At 43.2% G+C, this 22,445-nt stretch overlaps 2 long non-coding RNA genes across 3 annotated transcripts in view; one reads left to right on the top strand and one right to left on the bottom strand.

Moving 5' to 3' along the window:
• The first annotated feature begins 994 nt into the window (after window positions 1-994).
• LOC133097476 (uncharacterized) lies at window positions 995-15,758 on the top strand. 2 transcript variants are annotated; one of them, XR_009702016.1, is made up of 5 exons: window positions 995-1,087; window positions 3,608-3,698; window positions 11,557-11,720; window positions 12,170-12,288; window positions 14,799-15,758. It is a non-coding gene; the product is annotated as an uncharacterized LOC133097476 (long non-coding RNA). The 2 variants fall into 2 exon arrangements; XR_009702017.1 differs by having other exon boundaries at window positions 1,005-1,078.
• A 6,335-nt stretch (window positions 15,759-22,093) lies between these two features.
• Window positions 22,094-22,445, bottom strand: part of LOC133097478 (uncharacterized) — a 118,281-nt gene continuing 117,929 nt past the window's right edge. The window contains exon 5 of the long non-coding RNA XR_009702019.1: window positions 22,094-22,399. This is a non-coding gene — a long non-coding RNA (uncharacterized LOC133097478). The remainder of the gene's footprint in view (window positions 22,400-22,445) is intronic.

The following is a 22,445-nucleotide window of genomic DNA, read 5'->3' as shown; positions in this document are numbered from 1 at the left end:
ACTGATCCTCTCTAATGGAGCCTCAACCTGATCCTAACCTTGGCTCTCACACTGATCTTGAACTTGATCTTGAACCTAACCCTGGATCTAAAATTCCCCTCATAGTGATCTTGTCCTTGAACCTGATTCTGACACCATGACCCTGACCATTCTCTTATCTTGATCCTTAACCTGACATAGAATTTTACCTTGAACTGGACACTCACCCTCCCTCTGATTCTGATCTTCATCACTCTGTCTCTGATCTTACCCTCATCCTGACTGTGACCCTGGCTGCTCTGACACTGAGCTTGATCATGACCTTCACCCTTACACTAACTCTGATCTGATCTTGGCCAGGGCCACGACCGAAACCAGGGTGAGGTCCAGGGTTGGGGCTAAGGCTAGGTAGGGTGAGAGCCCGGGCAGGGGCCATGATGAGGGAAGTACCAGGTTAGAGCCAGGGCTTGGGCAAGGGCCAGTGCCAGTGTAAGACGGAGGCTGAGGGTCATTCTGAAGGTGATTGTGAAGGCCAGGGTCGGGGCTAGGGCAAAGCTCAGGATGAAGGTGTGTATTAGGGTGAGTCAGGGTCAGGTGAGGGTAGGGACAGGAGTATGGTAGATGTCAGATGCTAATGAAATCAAGGGTGATGATTAGGGCGAGGCTGAGGAAGAGGGTCAAGGTCTGGATAAGGGCCAGCACCAGGGCAAGGGCTCGGGAGGTGCTGGGTTCAGGGGCACCACAAGGTCCCGCGTGAGGGTCAGGGCGAAGGTCAGAACGAGGATGAATGTCAGTATAAGGGGGTGGGCGAGGGTCTCAGCGAATGTCAGGACAAGGGTTAGAAGCCAGTCTAAGGCCAAGTAGAAGCGGGGCTGGTGAGCAGATTAGTAGAAGTGGGTGTTCCGAACGGAAGCGCGGAGGCTGGGCGAGGATTAAGCGAGCGGGCGGGGCTCGGCCTGCGGGGGCGGAAGCGCAGCGAAGGCGTAGCCCGACCCAGGCAACCACGGGGGCTGGCGCCGTGGAGCCGCAGATGGGTTTGCCTGAGCTGCTGCACGTCTTCTCCTTCTTGGAGGCCCGAGACATGCTCTGCGTCGCCCAGGTGGATAAGGTAGCGCGTCCTGTCCCAGGCGGGAGGCAGGGCTGGGCTCCTGGTCACTGGCGTGTCCATGGTCGGCCCGTCCCCTCGGAGCCTCCGTTTCCCAAATCTGGGAGGGGGCGTCGGACGGCCCTGAATCCGCGATCTGCAGAGGACGCTCTTGGCCCCCGGGGTGGCGACCTCGGCGACCTATGAAGGGGTTGCTCTGAAAACCTCTTATCCCTCTGTTCCTCCGTCTGTCGGTGTGTCCAGAGCCCCTGCGCGGTTGGCTTGCACTGGGCACCTGTGAACAGGGTTCACCCCTAAGATTGGCCTAGGGATCCCACCTCTTCTGGACTATTCTGGAATTTCCCTTCTGGGGCCTGCCTGGAAAGCCGTGCCCTCCCTGTGAGTGGCACCTCCTCCTGCGGGCTCCGCCTGTCCCTTCCCAGCCAGTCGAACTCCTGTACTGGCTGTGCTCCCTAAGTGCCTGTTCAGTGCGTTAGTCTGATCTGCGCTTCTGCCCCTGTTGTGTTCCGAGCTCTTCCTCCTCTGTGCTCTTACTCAGCACAACTGTAACTAAATGATCACATACTATGCTTGTTAAATGTTTGCTTCCCCCCCACGCCCGCTAGACTCATTCTTTTGTCTCTTGCATCACTGTGTGTATAACCACTGTATGATCACTGTGTGTATACACTCAGCGTATGGCTTGATATTTAGTGTACTCTAAGTAAATGTTTGTTGAGTAAATGAATTTCTTTACCTTTAAAATACATTATTATATCATTTTACAAAAAGATTAATAAACAGACCCTTACCTGAATTGTGTAATTATAACTTAAATGTATCAAGTAAAATACTGGGTTGTTATCCCCATTTTTACCAATAGGGAAAGTGAGTATCGTGCCGAGAGTGCATTGGCTGAGGTCACCCAGGTAGTCTCCCAGCAGATTTTGAAAGGGAGGTGCCTTTTACCCTTTGATAGCAGCAACTTCTCCAGGTTCTGGTTTCCCTGTTAGGTAAAATGAGGTCAATAAACCCTGCCTCACAGTGTCATCATGAAGATCAGCATCTAACAGAGGCATTCTCCAAGGTGGGTAACACCCATTTTGCAGGTTATATTACATATTATAATTTTATGTTAGGGAAGTAAGAACATCTCAGTTGGGTTTTGAACTGGGAACTATAGAAAAAAAGAATGCGGAAATCTTCTTACCTGGTTTGATTATTGCAAAATATCAACTTTACATTCCTACTAGCCAAAAAGATTTCTTAAGGACTGAGAAACTTTGATCTCAGGTGAGTGAGGGCTGTGGAAGTAGGAACCTGGGCTCAGACAGGGTGGTTATTATTTCTGCCCGGGCCTGGAAAGCCACGTATCTGGCTGGGACCCTCAGTAGGTCTGGGCCACAGAAAGCTCCAGAGTGGTTTCTACTGAAGCTGTATAGGCTCCAGAACCCAGGGTGGCCCAGCTGGAGAGGCCAAGAAGTTCCAGGATGCAGGTGTGGGCCTGAGGGAGGGGGAGGCAGGGTACTGTGATCCCTTCCCAGGGCCACCTGAGCCTCTTCCAGATACTTCTGCAGAGAGCAGTTTGTGGGAATACGGCCTGTGTGCCCTCCCCAGGTAGCAGTTCTGTTCCTCCACCTTGGCATCTCTGGGACATCCCTTTAGCCAGAGCCTTAATTTACTCCATTGCAGCAGCCTTCTTATGGGTCCTGCTGCTCTGCCCTCATTTCCAGTCCTTCCTTCTCTCTCTCTCTCTTTTTTTTTTAATTGGCCCTACCACGTGGCTTACAGGATCTCAGTTCCCCAACCAGGGATCCAACCCGTGCCCCCTACAGTGGAAGCTCAGAGTCTTTTTTTTTTTTTTTAATATTTATTTATTTATTTTGCTGCATCGGGTCTTAGTTGCGGCACATGGGATCTTTGTTGTGGTACGTGGGATCTTTCGTTGCGGTGCACGGGCTCTCTAGGTGTGGCGCATGGGCTCTAGAGCGTGCATGGGCTTAGTTGCCCTCGCATGTGGGATCTTAGTTCCTCGACCAGGTATCCAACCCATGCCCCCTGCATTGGAAGGTGGATTCTTAACCATTGGACCACCAGGGAAGTCTCCAAGTCCTTCCTTCTCATAGCAGCCTAAAACACAGTTTGACTTGCCACTCTTCCATTCACAGTTCTCAAGTGACTTCTCACTGTTTTTGCCCCTCTGACTTCCAAGAGTTGGTCTAAGCCTGTCTCCAGCTCCTTTCTCTATGTTCTGATTAAGGCAACTTACTCATCATCTTTTTCATACTTCTGAATCTTTGCCCAAGCGGATCTTTCTCTCCCTGAAATGCTTCAGCCGTTTTCTTAGAGGATAACTACTCATCCTTCAGTTGATCAGTAGTTACTTCTGAACCCCTTGGCTCCAATTGAGTTGGTCATTCTCTCCTTTGTCATTCATTATTTGGTGTGTTTTATTTGATTGTCTGAATTTGTCTCTAACTCCCCAAGGTGAGTGTTCTTGAGTGCAAGCACTGGGTCTCATTTAGCTCTCTGTCCCCTCCACAGGGCCTGGCAAGCTAGGCACTAATTGCATGTTGACTGACCAGATACTCTTCTAGGTCTGGAATGAGGCTTCAAGGACCAAGGAACTGTGGAGGTGAGTGGAGGAAGAGCCAGGCCTGCTCAGGAGAGTATCCCTCAAAGGAGAGAGGGGTGTACTTTTCAGCACTCACTGCATGTCTGTTAAGTAGACAAGAAGGGACAATCCACAGCCCCTACCAGCAGGAAACTCCTCCCTAGTTGGGGGTGTGAGACTTTTTTATAGTATATTGAAATATAAGCGATTTTGTTAATCAAGTGGAGGTTGATGTAGGTGGGGGTACCAAACTCAGGGGCAGAAATGTACAGCAAATTGAATGCAGCTGGCTGATAGACAAATCAATAGACAAATAAACCACTTTTATTTGATTTCAACTTTGGTGTAACAACATAGTTATATAAGCATGTTTGATATGAGAACTTAAATAAACTTCAAAAAATTAAAAGTAGAAAATAAAAAATATTTTAATCATTAAATTATTAAATTTTTCTTTTCTGTTCATTCCTCCTTTGGAACCTGACATCTTTTCTTTTGTCCCAAGAGGTAAGTGTCAGATCTTCTGCCTCTTGCAGAATATAGGACAGACTATATAGCCTTGACTATCAACTAGGGGCTATATTTAGTTTTAGTCTTTCCTGATGGAAAACAACTGTTCACATGAAGTTTCCTCCAAACATGGAGGGAATCTTTGCTTGATGGTTTTTATTTTTAGAATAACTGTGAATTGATATATTTGAGAATTGTGGAATGCCAATCTTGCCATATTTATTTTTCAGTATCATACAGCACTGTTCTGTTTGTTGCTTTTTATTCATTTTTTTTATTGCTAATAATATTAATTAGAAAAATGATGTTAATCTCCAGTCAATTTTGAAGTAAGGGAACTTTTATTGGATTTCAGTCTTTATCTCTACAATTTGGGGAATGTACTCTAGATAGAACATTCAATTCTGGAAATTGATTTCTCTGTAGATAAGTGGACAAGAGAATGTCTTGCCAAATGTGATTCTCAAAGACACTGTGTCACTAGAAATAAATGAGTTGACTCATAGATTGGTGTAACTATTTGTGGAAGCCCTTGGAGGGCAATTCTCACAGTTGAAATGGGTAGGATGCCAACCCTAAACCCTAGTCTTTGTTCTCATCTTTACTGATAAGCTGGGGTAGGAATTTCCCTTTGAGTAACATAAGTAATATATTTCTTTCAGCAGTTCAAAAAATCTCTTGAGCAGCTTATCACCTAACCCCCACATGTATGCATGTGTTACCATATTGTGTGTACCTCCAGGTTCCTCAAGCAGATTCTTCAGCTGTCTGCAAGCCAAGTCACGAATGGGTTTTCGGTTCATTACTATTTTATAGTTTTTGGTGCTAAACTCTTTTTAGCATACAGTCTTTCTTTGGGATGGTATCCTTGACCTATGTTCATATAAAAAACACTGGGTTTATGTTTCTGGAACTGGGACAACTGCAACAGCATTCCAGGAGCATCGTCACATGCACGTGTCATTTCTAATGTTGTACCTGTCATGGGTACTAGGCCCCAAAACTCTCCAGGCCCATAGGAACTCTTACGGACACAGTAAATGAACATGGTTAACCGGTCATATGTTTTTAATATGTACTCTATAATTCTAATTTAAAACACTGCAAGTTACTTCTTTAAAATGCTTCATGACCTTTTAAATTCTGCCATCTCTTTAACACACTATGTGTTAGATTTTTGGTTAAAAGGAAAATTGCAAATATTTGCTTTTGTTTAAGGCACAAATACTTTTTTTTGTTTGTGTACAGTAGATTGTTTTGCTGTTAATTGCTATCTGAAAGGTTTTGGTGCCATGGTGTTTTTTCACTTGATACATCCTTGTATTTCAGAGGCTTATCTCATACTTTACTCATGTGCACACTTTAGCCTTGTTGACAGTCTGCCCTTTTTCTGGTCAAATCACTTGGTTTTATTTCTTCTGAATGTTGGTCATGGTTCCTACTTATGGTTTGATGTATAACGGCCTTAAATATGTAGAAATAGACTTCACTTCCACAAAGAAATGTTATCCCCCCTTTTTCTTAAACCACATTATCTTCTTAGTCTAGCTTTTATTTTCACACTGTTTAGGTTGAGATATGGTTACAAGAAATTTCCCTTTCTGATTATTTCAACTAAAAGAAAATCAACAACATAAGAATGATGATATGAGGCAGCTGATACTCAGCCTCTTAGTCCAAGAGATAAAAGGGATGGTGAAGGCCACGGTGGAGCTGAAAGCTCATTCTTTTTTTTTTTTTTTTTTTTTGGCTGTGCCATGCGGCTTGCAGGATTCTAGCTCCCCGACCAGGGATAGAACCCAGGCCCTCAGCAGTGAAAGCGCAGAGTCCTAACCACTGGCCCACCAGGGAATTCCCTGAAAGCTTATTCTTGTCTGAAGAGTACCGTTCTGTGTGGCCCCAGATAAATTTTTCCAGGTGAGAATTTGATTTCAGTATAGTTAGATCTTCTTCTTTTACCTAATTAGTACGTGAAATCTCTTGATTTTTAAGTATTGGCAGCTAGTTCACATAGGCCAATCCTATGCAGGCCAGACAAGGTAATCTGGATGCCCATTCTGCCTGCAGGCTGTGAGTATGCTGCTTCTGGTAGAAGGAACAGGGTTTCAGTGAGTACAGGAAAACCCATATCCAACATAAGCACTGGATCCTTCACAGTGCGTTAGAAGGTCACTAGGGCCTAGTACAGAGCCTGACACATAGGTGCTCAGTGAGTGTACAGGCTTTCAATGGAGAGAAACTCTTTGCGTTGTACTTATTGGGACCATGGGCTGTGAGCTACTTATTTCCCACCCAGCCTCATTTTTCTCCTCTATGAGATATGACTGGAGTCCTCTGATGCTGTATCAACTCTGGTGACTGTAAATTTTGAAAGCCTTTGTCCATGGGGCCTCCCTAATCCTCTCCCAGATGTTCACTCTCCTTGTGTTTTACTCCCATGGCACCATAGGCTGCCCCTTCTGAAACTTAGCATTTCTCTCCAGAATTTTAGTTTTACTTTTCCTCCTAACCACCAGCTGAGAGTACTCATAGGGCAAGGACCATGTCTTACTCACTTTGGGGTCCACAGACTAGGTGGGGATTCAGTATGCTCCATAGTGTGGATGAGCTAATGTTTTATCTTCAACAACCTTATAAGCAAGTTGTTATCATAGAATTGACAGTAGTTATTGATACATACAAGTTAAGGATGCAGACTCTTGGAAAATGGTGGATTAATGACTTCTGAAAATTTTCTCCTCCGTAAAAGCAATGAGAAAACTGGCATAAATTGTCAAAGTCAACTTTTACAGAACTCTGGAAATTAACCAGAGACTTACAGTAGTCTGGGAAATGTTTATTCAAGAAAAAAATGGCTCATTCTCAGTAAGAGCAGCAAGTGTTCACTTGCCCTGTTCCCATAACAACCTTCCAGCTTTGTGTTAGACTTGAATACCAACAGTTCACAATCACAGTGAAAGCAGGAGCCACAGTCACTGGAAGGGTAAGAATGGGATGAGAGATTCTTCAAAGCCTTATTCCCAGAGAATTGTCATTGTTCGACCTGTCTGGTGTTTCCTGGAAGAGCTCACGTGTAAGCTGTCTTTATTTTACCTTGCTTGGAGTTCACCCAATGTGAAAACCCTTTACCTTGGGGCATTTGTCAAAACAACTAAAGAGAATTGATTAACTTTTTAATTAGTCTTTAATCAGAGTTGATGAATGACAGTTAAGGAAACAATAGGCTAACCAAAGAGTTTAAAAGGAAAAGCTGGGAATGTGATGTCCTTAGGGGTTTTGGAAAGCTCCAACACATTCCTAGGAATCTAGAAGGCCAAGTGCTTGTGCAGGGCTGTGTGCTAACTCAGGGAAGATATAAAAGGGCTCTAAACTTTTACCTCTGGTTAACCTTGAGGTTCTGTGGAAGCAGGAAGTGAAGACTAAGGCAGAGAAGTCAACTGCCTGGCTGAGTGTTGAACACATGCCCCAAACTGCACATAGAGCCTTTGGCAATGACTAGGAAACTTAGTGGTTCCAGAAATTTAGGAAATCTCTGTCCTCTCATTACTGCACATTAATTTAACTGAGCAGAGACATAAGTGGCCCTACATAACAAAGAATACAGACTTTCAGAGTTACTTCAGAAACTTTTCAGAGTTACTTAACTAAACAAACAAAAATTAATAACAGCAATAATAACAAACCGGGGGTGGGGTGGAATCAGATTTCCAGAGTTCTACATTATGTTATTTAAAATGTTCAGTTTTCAACAGAAGTTATAAGTCATGCAAAGAAATAAAGTGTCGCTAATATGCAGGAAACAAAGCAAACAATAAAGACTGTCCCCAAGGAAGCCCAGGCATCAGACCTACTAGACAAAGACTTTAAATCAACTATTTTAGTATGTGCAAAGAACTAGAGGAAACCACGTGAAAAGAACTAAAGGGAAGTATGAGAACAGTGTCTCATTTAATAGAGAATATTAATAAAGAGAAATTATAAAAAAATAACTAAACAGAAATTATGGAGTAGGAAAGTACAATATCAAATTAAAAATTCAAGAGCAGATTTGAGCAGGCGGAAGAAAGAATCAGTAAACTGGAATATAGGTCAGTTGAGATTATCCAGTCTGAGGAACGCAATGAAGCTAAAGATGAAGAAAAATGAATAGTGCCTAAGAGACCTGTGGGACACCATCAAGCATGCAAGCAACACATACTAGGGAGTTCCAGATGAGAGGAGAAAGAAAGTAGAAAGTATTTAAAGATATGGCTGAAAACTTCCCAAATTTGATGAAAAATGTTAATTTACACATCCAGAAGCTCAGTGAGCTGCAAGTAGGATAAAGTCAAAAGAGTTCCATGTCGAGACACATTATAATCCAACTTGAAAGCCAAAGACAGAATCTTGAAAGCATCAAGAGAGAAGCAACTCATCATGTATGGGACAACCCCAATGAGATTAACGGTTGATTTCTCACAAAAAACCATGGAGCCCAAAAAGGAGTGGGCTGATATGTTGAAGGCGTGGGAAGAAAAAGATTGTCATCAAGAATTCTATATCCTTTGCTGTGCAAAAGCTTTGAAGTTTCATTAGGTCCCATTTGTTTATTTTTGTTTTTATTTCCATTACTCTAGGAGGTGGATCAAAAAAGATCTTGCTGTGATTTATGTCAAAGAGTGTTCTTCCTATGTTTTCCTCTAAGAGTTTTATAGTGTCCGGTCTTACATTTAGGTCTCGAATCCATTTTGAGTTTATTTTTGTGTATGGTGTTAGGGAGTATTCTAATTTCCTTCTTTTACATGTAGCTGTCCAGTTTTCCTAGCACCACTTATTGAAGAGACTGTCTTTTCTCCATTGTATATCTTTGCCTCCTTTGTCATAGATTAGTTGTCCATAGGTGCGTGGGTTTATCTCTGGGCTTTCTATCTTGTTCCATTGATCTATGTTTCTGTTTTTGTGCCAGTACCATATTGTCTTGATTACTGTAGCTTTGTAGTATAGTCTGAAGTCAGGGAGTCTGATTCCTCCAGCTCTGTTTCTTTTTTTTTTTTTGCACAGCAAAGGAAACCATAAACAAGACGAAAAGGCAACCCTCAGAATGGGAGAAAATATTTGCAAACGAATCAACGGACAAAGGATTAATCTCCAAAATATATAAAGAGCTCATTCAGCTCAATATTAAAGAAACAAACAACCCAATCCAAAAATGGGCAGAAGACCTAAATAGACATTTCTCCAAAGAAGACATACAGATGGCCAAGAAGCACATGAAAAGCTGCTCAACATCACTAATTATTAGAGAAATGCAAATCAAAACTACAATGAGGTATCACCTCACACCAGTTAGAATGGGCATCATCAGAAAATCTACAAACAACAAATGCTGGAGAGGGTGTGGAGAAAAGGGAACCCTCTTGCACTGTTGGTGGGAATGTAAATTGATGCAGCCACTATGGAGAACAATATGGAGGTTCCTTAAAAAACTAAAAATAGAATTACCATATGATCCAGCAATCCCACTACTGGGCATGTACCCAGAGAAAACCGTAATTCAAAAAGACACATGCACCCCAATGTTCATTGCAGCACTATTTACAATAGCCAGGTCATGGAACCAACCTAAATGCCTATTGACAGACAAATGGATAAAGAAGATGTGGTACATATATACAATGGAATATTACTCAGCCATAAAAAGGAACGAAATTGAGTCATTTGTTGAGACGTGGATGGATCTAGAGACTGTCATACAGAGTGAAGTAAGTCAGAAAGAGAAAAACAAATATCGTATATTAACGCATGTATGTGGAACCTTGAAAAATGGTACAGATGAACCGGTTTGCAGGGCAGAAGTTGAGACACAGATGTAGAGAACAAACGTATGGACACCAAAGGGGGAAAACCGCTGTGGGGTGGGGATGGTGGTGTGCTGAATTGGGCGATTGGGATTGACATGTATACACTGATGTGTATAAAATTGATGACTGATTATAAAGAAAGAAAGAAAGAAAGAAAGAAAGAAAGAAAGAAAAGAAAGAAAGAATTCTATGTCTAGCAAAATGAAGGAGAAAATTAAGACATCCCCAGATTAACAAAAGCTCTGAGAATTTGTTGCTAGTAGACTTGCCCTACAAAAAATACTAAAGAGAGTCTTTCAGATTGATATGAAAGGACATTAGACAGGAACTTGAATCCACGTGAAGAAGTAGCATCAGTAAAGTAACCATATGGGTGTATATAAAAGGCAACATAAATGAATTCTTTTGTTTGTAACTCCTTTTTTCCTATGTGATTTAAAGGACAACTGCATAAAACAATAATTGTGACTCTCCATTGGGTACATAATATATGAAGATGTAATCTGTATGACAATAACAGCATGAATGAGAGGGGCATAAAATGGAGCTACACAGGAGCTAAGTTTTTTGATACTATTAAGTTGATATTAATCAAAACTAGATTGTCATAAATTAAGATTTTTATCCAGTAATCCCCAAGGCAACCACTAAGAACTAAAAGAATATACAGTTGAAGAAATGACAAAGCAATAGGACACAAGAAAATACTTAATACAAAAGAAGGCAGTAATAGAGGAATAGAAGGAAAAATGCATAGAAATAAGCAAAATGACATATGTAAATCCTATCTTATCAGTAGTTGTATTAAATATATATGGATTAAACACTCCAATGAAAAGGCAGAGATTGGCAGAAGGGATTAAAAATATCCAAGTATATGCTGTCTACAACAGACACACTTTAGATTCAAAGATACAGGTTGAAAATAATAGAATGGAAACATATACCATGCAAACAGCAACCAAGAGAGAGCTAGAATGACTATGCTAATATCAGACAAAACAGACTTTAAGACAAAAAGTGTTACTAGGGACAAAGAAGGGTATTTTATAATAATAAACAGATCAATCCATCAAGAAGATCTAAAAATTATAAATGTATATGGACCTAATAACAAAACAACAAAATGCATGAAGGGCTGACAAAATTGAAGGGAGAAATAGACAGTTCAACAATAGTTGGCGGCTTTAAAAAAATGCAGACTCTTGAGTTCCAGTTGCATGACCAAGACTGCATGACCCTGGGTGAGTTGTTTAACCTCTCTCTCATGTCTAAAATGGAGATGAGGACCGACCTTATGGGGTTGTTATATAGATTGACTGGAAACACGAAAAGCACCTATTCCTGACATGTGGTGAGCACTCGTTCAGTGTCATATCATTATCCCCATTTAACGGTGGAGGAAACTGAGGCCTACATAGGCAAAGTGAGTTGTCTAAGCTAGTAGATGGTGAAGCTGGGAATCAAAGCTAGGCCTATTGATGCCAAAACACTCCTGTTCTACCTAGGACTGTGGGTCTTTGTTTCAGGCAGCTGTGTCTGAGACGCTGGTCCTCCTGTACAGCCTCCCAGACGACCCTGGGCACACAGACATGGAAACAGTACTATCTCTGCTGATCCGAGCTGGAGTTCCGAATGGAATCTGGGTGGCCAGAGAAGGACTTTATCTGCAAAGCCATTGCTGGGCACAAAGGTACGGGGTGGGGAAGGTGGTAACTCTGTGCATTCCCACTCTTTCCCTGGTCAGATCTCTAGGGATTTGGTTTTTCAGCCAATTAGTTGGAAAATGCCACATAATGAGGACATACCCTGCTATGTTCTATACCTGTGTTATCATTTGATCCTCACAGAGATCATTACATCTATTTCAGAGTAGAAAGAAACAGAAACTAAGAGATAAGGATGTTGTAACTGCTGTTCACAGTAACATGGCTGGTGGGTGGTAGGCAGTCCTGGGCATGATACCCAAATTGTAAGTCTGAAGTCCCAGCTCTTTCTGTCCACCACTGTCCCCAGAATCAGCACCTGTCATGCTCCTGAGAGAGAAGAGGAATGACTTGCCTGCCTCCCCTTCACCAAGTTGAATGTTCACATCCCAGGCATCCATGTGTGTGCTTAAGGCAAGTCTGTGTTCTCTTTCAGGAGAGATAGATGAGCTGGCCTACATCTCAACCAAAGAGTACTGGTTTGATGGGCGGGAGAAGTCCGTGGTGTGCACCGTGTCGTCAGATGGCACCGTGTGTGTCTGGGATCTGCAAGAGGTGAGCTGTCCAGGAGGGGGCCAGGATGAGAAGTGACCAGATGCTGCTATGTCGTCAGTCTTAGCGAGGCCCTTTGCCTTTATTCTCTTTAAGCATCACAGCCAACTTGTGAGGTGAGGAGTGGGAGCCCCATTGTACAGATGAGAAATCTGAGCTGCAGGAAGCTCAGTCGCTGTGCCAGGTCAGACTTCAGACTTGAGTCTGATTGATCGCAAATGCCCTTGACTTTCTGCTGTCCTGCCTCAGGGAGATGGGCATTTTTGCAGTGCCTGATGGAGGCTGTTTATGCAAGGGGATGACAGCTGCCATGCCCAGTTCTGTGATGTCCACATTGGAGCCAATGCCAGCCTCTGGGTGGTTTTGCCCAGATAATGCAGCTTTTACTCACCCCACTTGCAAACTTAAGTGTTAAAATCTCGATAACTTGATTAGTATTTTGACTTGGTTGGTACTAATTGTTAAAAAGCTTTCCTATCCATTTTCATATACTCTGATTGCTCTTTTTTGTTGTTTAAAGGATACAGTTATTTGCATCATATGTCTTTCCTCCATGGTCAGTTTTTCATTTGTTTATCATGTTTTTTTTTCCCTTCCACGTGCTTTATTTTCCTCATATACAGTGATGTTTGACATTATAATTTCAAGTGAAGGTCTCTGGTGACTGATGGGTGCAGGTGGCTGGTTTCTGTTTCATTGCAGTTGTGTTGCCCTGAAAGAGACCCACCTTAGGCTGTGGACATGAGACCACACAGGCTTAGATGAGGGGCTCTTGGGCAGGAAGAAGACCTGAAGGCTGGGAGGTTCCATAGTTGCCAAAACAAAAAGGTCTTGACTTGAACATAAAGAGCTTTGGTGCTGGGGTGGCAGACCTTTTCTGTAAAGGGCCAGAGAGCAAATATTTTAGGCTTTGCAGACCACATGGTCCTGTTGCAACTACTTAACTATGTGGCTGAAATGCAGAAGCATCTGTAGACAACAAGTAAACAAAAAGGGAGTGGCTGTGTTCCAATAAAACTGTACTTATGGACACTCACATGTGAGTTTCTTGTTTTTTTCATGTGTCATGAAATATTCTTTGATTTTTTTTTTTTTTTAACGAAAATACAAAAATGGTTAGTGGGCTGGGTTTGGCTGCAGGCTGTGGTTTGTTGAACTCTAGTGTGGTCCGTTGGTCACAGTGTGGTACTGTTAGATAGGGCTAGACCCCTCTGCACCCATTCTGCCTGGCTTGCCAACCTTAATCCTCTTTGTGAACACATCTCCAATCTTATTTTATTTTTAAAAGGCTCAATCATTTTGTTGGAGTCATGCAGTATGTAGCCTGTTTCTGCGCTCTGTTCCCCTGGTTGCTACTTTCTATTCTGAAATGGGAAGGGGAGTTTCACTGCTTCTTTGCCCACTTCCATACTACTAGCCACTGGTGAATAATGTGTATTCTCCGAGACCTAGTTGACATGACCCAGTCACTGGTGCCGAGTTCCTACTAGTAATAGTCTTGTTAGCTGTTTAAGCAACAGAAATCAACTGTTGATTTGTTGATGTGAGGGGGAAGAAAGAAAAGAATGGAAGAATACTGGGATATCATGATTGGAAAAAGATCATGCTAACATGATAACACCTGATAGAAAAAGAACCGTAATAACTCCAAATTGGAAAGAAACCCCATGTGGCAACTCTGAGAAACTCAGAAAGAGCAATTAGAGGATTGGTTCTCTGACGCCCTGTCCTAATGTGCCGTGGGCCTGCTGGACCCGGGCTCTTTACCTCGCTGTTCTAGCTTTCAGAATCCTGGGAGAGACCATGTATCTGGGAATCAGCCCATCTCGGACCAGTCATTTTCCTCTGTGCTAATGGCCGTGACAGGGCATGGGCCTTCGCCAGGCCTGGCCCGCGGTGGCACTGCTGGGTACACCACTGGGAAGGGCATGTTCTGAGCAGGGCAGTTGCAGATATGCAACAGAAACTGTTTACAACCACAAGGCTGAATTAGCTTACCTGTAAACCTGGGTTCCTTGGGGACCAAGTGAGACGTTCCACGTGGCAGTTCACTTTATGCAGCCCTGCAAAGCCCAGGTCCTGAGTACAGCCCAGGTCCCCAGCACAGCCCAGATCCCGGGCAGGGTGGGTAGTGTTGGGTCCTGCCTCCCTGACCAGCCTTCTTCAGTTGAGCCATAGGTAACCACTGGGAGTGCTTCAGACATCCTGTGCCCAGTGCACATGAAGGACCCCACCCTCAATCCCCCTGCAATGGCACCAACCCCAGGCAGTCTCAACACCCACGCTCAGCCACTGCTCTCCTCCAGGACACACCTGTCTCCTCTATAGTGGAACATCGCTTCTGTGTTGTGTTCCCTACCATGCTGTGCAGCCTGTGAGGATGGGGATCATATCCTTTACACCTACATGTCCCCAGTGTGCACTGGGTGATGGTCGAATGAATGAAAATAATAAGTGTTTAGGAAATAAATGGGCCCTATGTGAGTTGTTACATTAATTTTGTTGTTGCCTAGGGCACGGAGATCTGTCGAGCCCTCTACAGCCTGCAGCTCTGGTGAATTTGGTGACTTACCCTCGGCTGCAACTGGTTGTCACCGTGGACGAGCGGGGACTGATCAAAGTATGGAAAGCAGAGAACGGGTGTGAGCAAGCCTCCTGCCTGCCTACATACTCGTCTTCATTGGAGGCCTGTGACTTTCCAGAAGGCCCCCTCCTGCTGATGAGTGACCCAGCTCTCAGGAACCTCTGCTGTTTCCCAGGGTCTGTGGACCTGGCACCAGAGCACTGTGCCAGGTGGCACTTCAAGCCAGGCCCTCCACATGGCAGACCAAGTGACCACATAATTCTGCTCAGTCCCCCAAGCTCCTCCTTGCCTGCCACGTGGAGGGCAGACTCCTCATCCCCCTTCGGCTCTAGTGTGCCACAGCCTGTTCCCTGGCCCCATCTCTGCAGCCTCTCCCCCTTTCAGAGTGAGGTCCAGCCCTGTGGGCTGCCTGTGTTTTCTTGTCCACGGGCCCCTGCTTTCCTGTCTCCTGGTCCTACTCATAGTCTTTCTTCCCCTTGCAGTTCCTTCTCACTACTGCATTCTCACCCTTCTTTCCCCCTTTTCAAGTCTCCACGAGGGCCCAACTCAAAGGAAAACTGAGGCATGTTCGACAGAATGCAAGCATTTGCCTCAGATGATGAAGGCCTTCTGTTGCCAGGACATTTGTTTTAGAGGTGATTCTTGGGCATTGGGAGGGAGCATTTGGCCAGAGAGAAATGGCAAAAGTGGGTGTTAGCTGGCAGATTGAGGAAGTAGTACTCACCTGGGGGCAGTATCCTCCTCCTGGAGGGAAGGAGGTCTTTGAAAGTGTGGGCACACTGGCATCCCAAATATCAAGATGAGCAGACATCCAGGAACAGTTTCATATGTAAACAGAACTAACTCTGTAAAAGAACTAAGCTCGTAAACAAAAAAAGTAAAACCTGATGAAACAGATTTCACATAAACAACTCTAGTTGTTTAAAGAAGACTTTGGAATAAGTGTAATTAACATCTCTAGAGCAATTTGAGAATATATTGTATAGATGAAGAGGAAGCCACTAAGTTTCTCTCCTGGGAATGGTAGAGCACATGATTCACACATACTTGTCAGTGAAGGACAATTAGAAAAATTAGAATATATATCAAGTCAGAGAGCTAAAAAGAGCAAACGGTTTCTAGGCCAAGATTCAGAATATGGCAGAAATCAAAGTGCTGAGCCTAACAATGGGGCTGCTTTTGCCCTGGAGATGTTTACTACAAAGCTAAGGGGCTGAGCAGAGCTTAATAGCCAAGTAGACAAAAGTTGGACTGCAGGGCCACCAAGGAATGGAGCCCTGTGAATCCTCTTACGTTGGGTGGGTTATCAAGTTTCAACCTAAGAGTGAGGGTGGTCTGAAAGTAAACAGTCCCTGAACTGGCTGCAGCTGCCCAGTTACTGGCTGGGAGTAAATGAAAATCCTTTCTGGAGAAGGTTAACAATTCCCAAGGCCTCTCTTTTCAAATACAGTGTTCAGCACTCACTTAGAGATAAGTAGGCACATAAGGTAAGATGATATGAACTACCCAAGGCAATCTACAGATTCAGTGCAATCCCTATCAAACTACCATTGGCATTTTTCACAGAACTAGAGCAAAATTTTTTTAAATTACATGGAAACACAAAAGACTCCGAATAGCCAAAGCAATCTTGAGAAAGAAAAATGGAGCTGGAGGAATCAGATGCCCTGACTGCAGACTATACTACAAAGCTACAGTAATCAAAACAGTATGGTACTGGCACAAAAACAGAAATATATATCAATGGAATAGGATAGAAAGCCCAGAAATAAACTCACGCTTTTATGGTCAATTAATCTATGGCAAGGGAGGAAAGAATGTACAATGGAGAAAAAACAGTCTCTTTGATGAGTGGTGCTGGGAAAACTGGACAGCTACATGTAAAAGAATGAAATTAGAACATTCTCTAACACCATACACAAAAATAAACTGGAAATGGATCAAAGACCTAAATGTAAGGCCAGACACTATAAAACTCTTAGAGAAAAACATAGGCAGAACATTCTTTGACATAGATCGAAGCAATATCATTTTTGATCCACCTCCTAGAGTAATGAAAATAAAAACAAAAATAAACAAATGTGACCTAATTAAACTTAAAAGCTTCTGCACAGCAAAGGAAACCATCAACAAAACAAAAAGATACCCATAGAATGGGAGAAAATATTTGCAAATAATGCAACTGACAAGGGGTTAATCTCCAAAATATACAAACAGCTCATGGAGCTCTATGTCAAAAAAACAAACAACCCAATCAACAAATGGGCAGAAGATCTAAACAGACAGTTCTCCAAAAAAGATATACAGATAGCCAAAAAGCATATGAAAAGATGCTCAGCATCACTAATTATCAGAGAAATGCAAATCAAAACTACAATGAGGTATCACCTTGCACCTGTCAGAATAGCCATCATCAAAAAGTCTACAAACAATAAGTGCTAGAGAGGGTGTGGAGAAAAGGGAACCCTCCTACACTGTTGGTGGGAATGTAAATTGGTACAAACACTATGGAGAACAATATGGAGGTTCCCTAAAAAACAAAATAGAGCTACCATATGATCCACCAATCCCACTCCTGGGCATATATCTGGAGAAAACCATAATCCAAAAGGATACATATGCCCCAGTGTTCATTGCAGTGCTATTTACAATGGCCAGGACATGGAAGCAACCTAAATGCCCATCAACAGAGGAATGGATAAAGAAGATGTGGTACATATATACAATGGAATATTACTCAGCCATAAAAAAGAATGAAATAATGCAATTTGCAACAAAATGGATGGACCTAAAGATTATCATACTAAGTCAAGTAAGTCAGACAAAGACAAATATCATATGCTATCACTCATATGTGGAATCTAATTTTTTTTAAAAAAGATACAAATGAACTCATTTACAAACAGAAGCAGACTTAATAGATATCAAAAACAAACTTATGGTTACCTAAGGGGAAACGTGGTGGGGAGGGATAAATCAGGAGCTTGGGACGAATACACACACTACTATATATAAGATAGATAACAAGGACCTACTGTATAGCACAGGGAACTCTACCCAATATTCTGTGATAACCTGTATGAGAAAAGAATGTTAAAAAGAATGAATATATGTATATGTATAACTGAATCACTTTGCTGTACAGCTGAAACTAACACAATGTTGTAAATCAACTATACTCCATAAAAAAGAAAAAAAGATAACATGAACTAGAACCTGCAGGATAGACAGCTGACAATGTCAGTTGAGCCCCAGGGGATTTGGATATTGTAGTTAATAGACACAAACACTAGCACACCTGTGGTTGCCCTGCTCAAGGAGATAAATTTCAACAGAGAACTTAAAGCCGTGAAAAATGACATACAGATTTGGAAAAGAACCAAGTAGAAAGAAATTCTGGAGTAGCAAAACTGAATAACAAATGTTAGGACTCAGTGGATGAATTTAATAGCAGAGTGCACAGTTGAATCACACAAAAGTTTGGGGTGGCTGGGGGGAGCTTGTGGGCCACTGGCAGTGTTTTTAACTTCGGTGGTGACATGAATATTTACTTTGTAAAAATGTACTGAGCTCTTATGTTTATGTCTTGTGCAATTTTCTATGTGTATTATATACATCAGTTAAGAAGTTAAGAGTATGAAAGAATTAGTGAACTGGAAGATAAAAGTAATTATCTACAATGGAATGGGGAGACGAGGAGTGGTAAATGTGGAAGAGAGGCTGAGAGATGGAGACCAGTGCTTCTCAGACTTGAATGGGATGTGACTCACCTGTGGATCTTGTTTAAATGAAGATTCTGATTCAGTGGATCCCTGGGGATGCCTGAGATGCTGAGTTTTTTAGAAGCTTCTTGAGAATATTGATGCTATCAGGTCATAGACCACACTTTGAATGGTGAGGCCATAAAGGATCCATGAAAAAATTTTAGTATTTGTTTATTTTATATCCTAGGAGTAGGTGAGGCAGGGGCGCATAGGAAACATTTGAAGAGATGATGGTAGATATTTTTCCAAAATAGACTAAGGACAGTAATCCATGGAATCAAGAAGGCCCCGCAAACCCCAAGCAGGGTAAAGAAAAATAAATCTGCATATAGACCCATCAGAGTGAACTGAGATAACTGAAGACTAAGAAAAATGTATGTAATAGCAGCGAGAGGAAGTAAAACGACCTTCGGTGTAATACTAATGAGACTTCTTCAGGCAGAGGGAAAATGATCCCAGACGAAATGTCAGAGAAGCAGGAAAGATCGATGAGCAGCAACAGTGGTAAATATAAGGAAATCTAAATACTGACTGTATAAAACAGCAACAACAATGCCTTGTGGACTTTAAACTATATGTAGAAATAAAATGCATGACTTTAGCATTTAGGTTAGGGGAGGTTTATGAGGAACTAAAAGGCCTAAGCTCCTTGAATTGTCGGAGAAGATTAAATGTACCAATTAGCAGTATACTTTATAAGGCAGGCTGCAAATGGTAATCTCTCGTCTAACTCCTAGAAGAATAGTATATAGCATATAGCTTCTAAATCATAAGAGGAAGATGAATGTGTTTTGTTGTTGCACCATAGGGGGCAGGATCAACCTGACCCAAAATGTGGCTTGCTTATTGTTGACTGAAAAAAAAATGCACAACCTAAAAGTTGAGAGTTATGTTTTATTGGGCGGACTTTCTGAGGACTTCAGGCCCGGGACATGGCATCTCAGATGACATTGCAAAAACTGTTCCGAAGAGGCAAGGGTGGGGAGCCAGGACATATAGGAGATTCTCAACAAAAGACCAGGTAGTCAGAACATCAAAAGATTACTGTTAATAAAAGAAAACCAGATTTCTCAAGTTATGGAATTTAGCACTTTTCTATGTTGGGGAAGATGCAAGAGGCTGGGCTCACTGAAATCATTCCTTTCATATGCACCTCAAATATCTGGGGCCAGTATCCTGTGTATTCTCATCCTGAGTTTCCTCAGGGTACACTGGCAGAACCAGGGGGTGCGGCAGTGGCTGAGGGTTTGGCAGTGAGCATCCCGTTTGTCTACATTCCTGGGTTCCCTTAGGGCTCACCCTCCGGTGGCTGTAATATGATGGCTTGATGGCTGCAACATCCTTTGTTTACTGATATGGCAGGCAACATTTTAGTTCTCATTATCAGGACTGATGATGCCACACATGCAGCGAGTGGGTGTGAAAAGGTCCATTTTTCACATAATGAGACTTTGCTGGGAGAGCAGGGTGGGCTCCCAGGAGGCAGCTCTGGAAACGGCTTGAGGAAGCAGGGAGGAGTTACTGACTCTGGCTTTCCCTGTGGTTTGGGAGGTGGGGTTCTTACCCTGGGCCAGGGTTTACTGGTGTGAATTCTCTGCAGGTGCCCCTTTCTTATCAGCTTGCCCTGTGGTAAGAGAGGCGGGTGGTCCTTAAAGGCTATCAGCTGTCAAACATCAAAAATGGAGTAAGTTATTATGATGCATTTCTGATGTTTGATGACTGACAGGTGCATGTTTCATTTCCCCGAACGTGAACTTGTATAAGTAGGCCATATGGTCCTCTGTGAGGCCTGCGTTCTAAATTGGCAGATGAAGGGAAGTTCTCTTGAATGACTTGCTCAAGAGCTTGGTGTTGTGTGTTTTTAAAGTGAAATGAGAGTCTTGGTCACTGTTGGTAATGTCTGGGTCTCCAAAGGCGATAGGAGTGCCTGCTATGTGCAGACATGTGTGACTATCATTTATATTTGGGGTGTTTTGGGGGCAAGAGGTCCTGAGGTCTTCCTCCCAAACGGGAAAGCTTGGATGAGAATTTGGTTTCTGCATTGGCTGGCCACATGGCCATGCCACTGGCAATGGCCAAAGAGTGTAAACATGCTGGTTGTTTGCTGAGGCATCAAGGGCTAAGGTGACTGAGATGACAGCCTGAAGGTCAACCATTTGTGTGGACTGTTGTGTCTGTCCTTTATCAGGGACACCCGGTTAAGGTACGGGCAGCAGCAGTGCTCTGGTGGGCCGTGTGGCATGGGACAGTGGCAGTGCTGTCTATACCACGAGAGAATTCCCTTTCTTGTCTACTCAGAGGGTGGCCTGCTCTAGTGTCATTGCCTGTGGCAAGGGTCTGAGGACAACAGGAAGCTACTTCCTCCTGCACCAGATGGCCAGGCCTGCCTTCATCCTGAAGATGTCATTTCTGTCTTAGCAAGGAGGCTTCAGTGGCTGTGCGGAGCCTGCAGGATGCTACCTCCATGTCCCAAGGCATAATACGTACCTGGGAACAGAGAGTCACCTGTGATCTGAACCTGAACCTGTGATCACCTCTGTCACCACTAGGGCCCAGATGTAGCCTGCAGCTTTCACTTTGATGGTGTGTTGTGCGGGGCTGAGGTCGGTAGGTCTTGTATCAGAAGCACTGATTTTCTTGAGGTTGCCCTGTCGGAGGATGGGGCAGGATCAACCCCCTACACAAAATTTGGCTCAGATTTGGACACTGCTGACTTTACACATGCACCAGTGGGGTACGGAAAAGGGTATCCCCCCAAAATTCAGGTCTACCCAGAGCCTCAGAGTGTGACCTTCTTTGGAAATGGTGCTGCTGCGATGTATTTATTTATTTATTTATTTATTTATTTATTTATTTATTTATTTAACATCTTTATTGGAGTATAATTGCTTTACAATGGTGTGTTCGTTTCTGCTTTATAACAAAGTGAATCAGCTATACATACACATATACCCCCATATCTCCTCCCTCTTGCATCTCCCTGCCACCCTCCCTATTCTGCGATGTACTTAGTTAAGGATCTCAAGATGAAATCATCCTGGATTTAGTCTGGGCCCTTAATCTAATGGTATCTTGCTAAGAAGAGGAGAGGGCACAGAGACACACACAGAGAAGCCATGTGCAGATGCCGCAGACATTGGAGTGTGCTGTTACACGCCAAGGAAAGCCCTAGAACCTTCAGAGGAAGCAGAGCCCTGCTGGTACCTTGACTTTGGGTCTCTAGCCTCCAGAACTGTGAGGGAGTAAATTTTTGTTTTTTTAAGCCACCCTGTTTTGTTACTTCAGCCCTAGGAAATTAATACACGACTCATCTAAAACAGAACACTTAAGGAGGATGGAATTAAAAGGATGGGAAAATGATAGGCGTTGGAGATGCTAACCAGAAGCAAGCTAACACAGCTAGTAATGTTAGACGAGAAGACTGGAAGATAAAAGTTTTTACTAGATCTTAGGGGCCATTTCAAAATAATAATTTGATCAGCCTCCCAGGAAGATACAGCGAGGCTAATTTTGAATGCACTTTAAAGTATGGCCTAAAATATATATGGAACAAAAATGTGTGGAATTTCAAGGAGAAATGGTTAAAGTTACAAGCATCACGAGAAATTTCTGTTACCTGGCTAAAGAGAGATGATCTGGGCGGGCCCACTTTAATTCCATGAGTGCTTCAAAGGCAGAGAGTTTTCTCTGACTGGTCACAGAAGAGGAAGTCAGAGACTCACGGGTGCAGGGGCCTCACGTGCTGGCTGCCAGGCTGTCGGTGGGCCTGAGAACAAGAATAGTCTCTGCCACCAGCCAGCAGGCAGGGAAAC

Source organism: Eubalaena glacialis, chromosome 9 (assembly GCF_028564815.1).
Source record: "Eubalaena glacialis isolate mEubGla1 chromosome 9, mEubGla1.1.hap2.+ XY, whole genome shotgun sequence".
NCBI lineage: Eukaryota > Metazoa > Chordata > Mammalia > Artiodactyla > Balaenidae > Eubalaena > Eubalaena glacialis.
The sequence above is the reverse complement of the archived record's forward strand: the minus strand, read 5'-3'. Positions and strand labels throughout refer to the sequence as shown.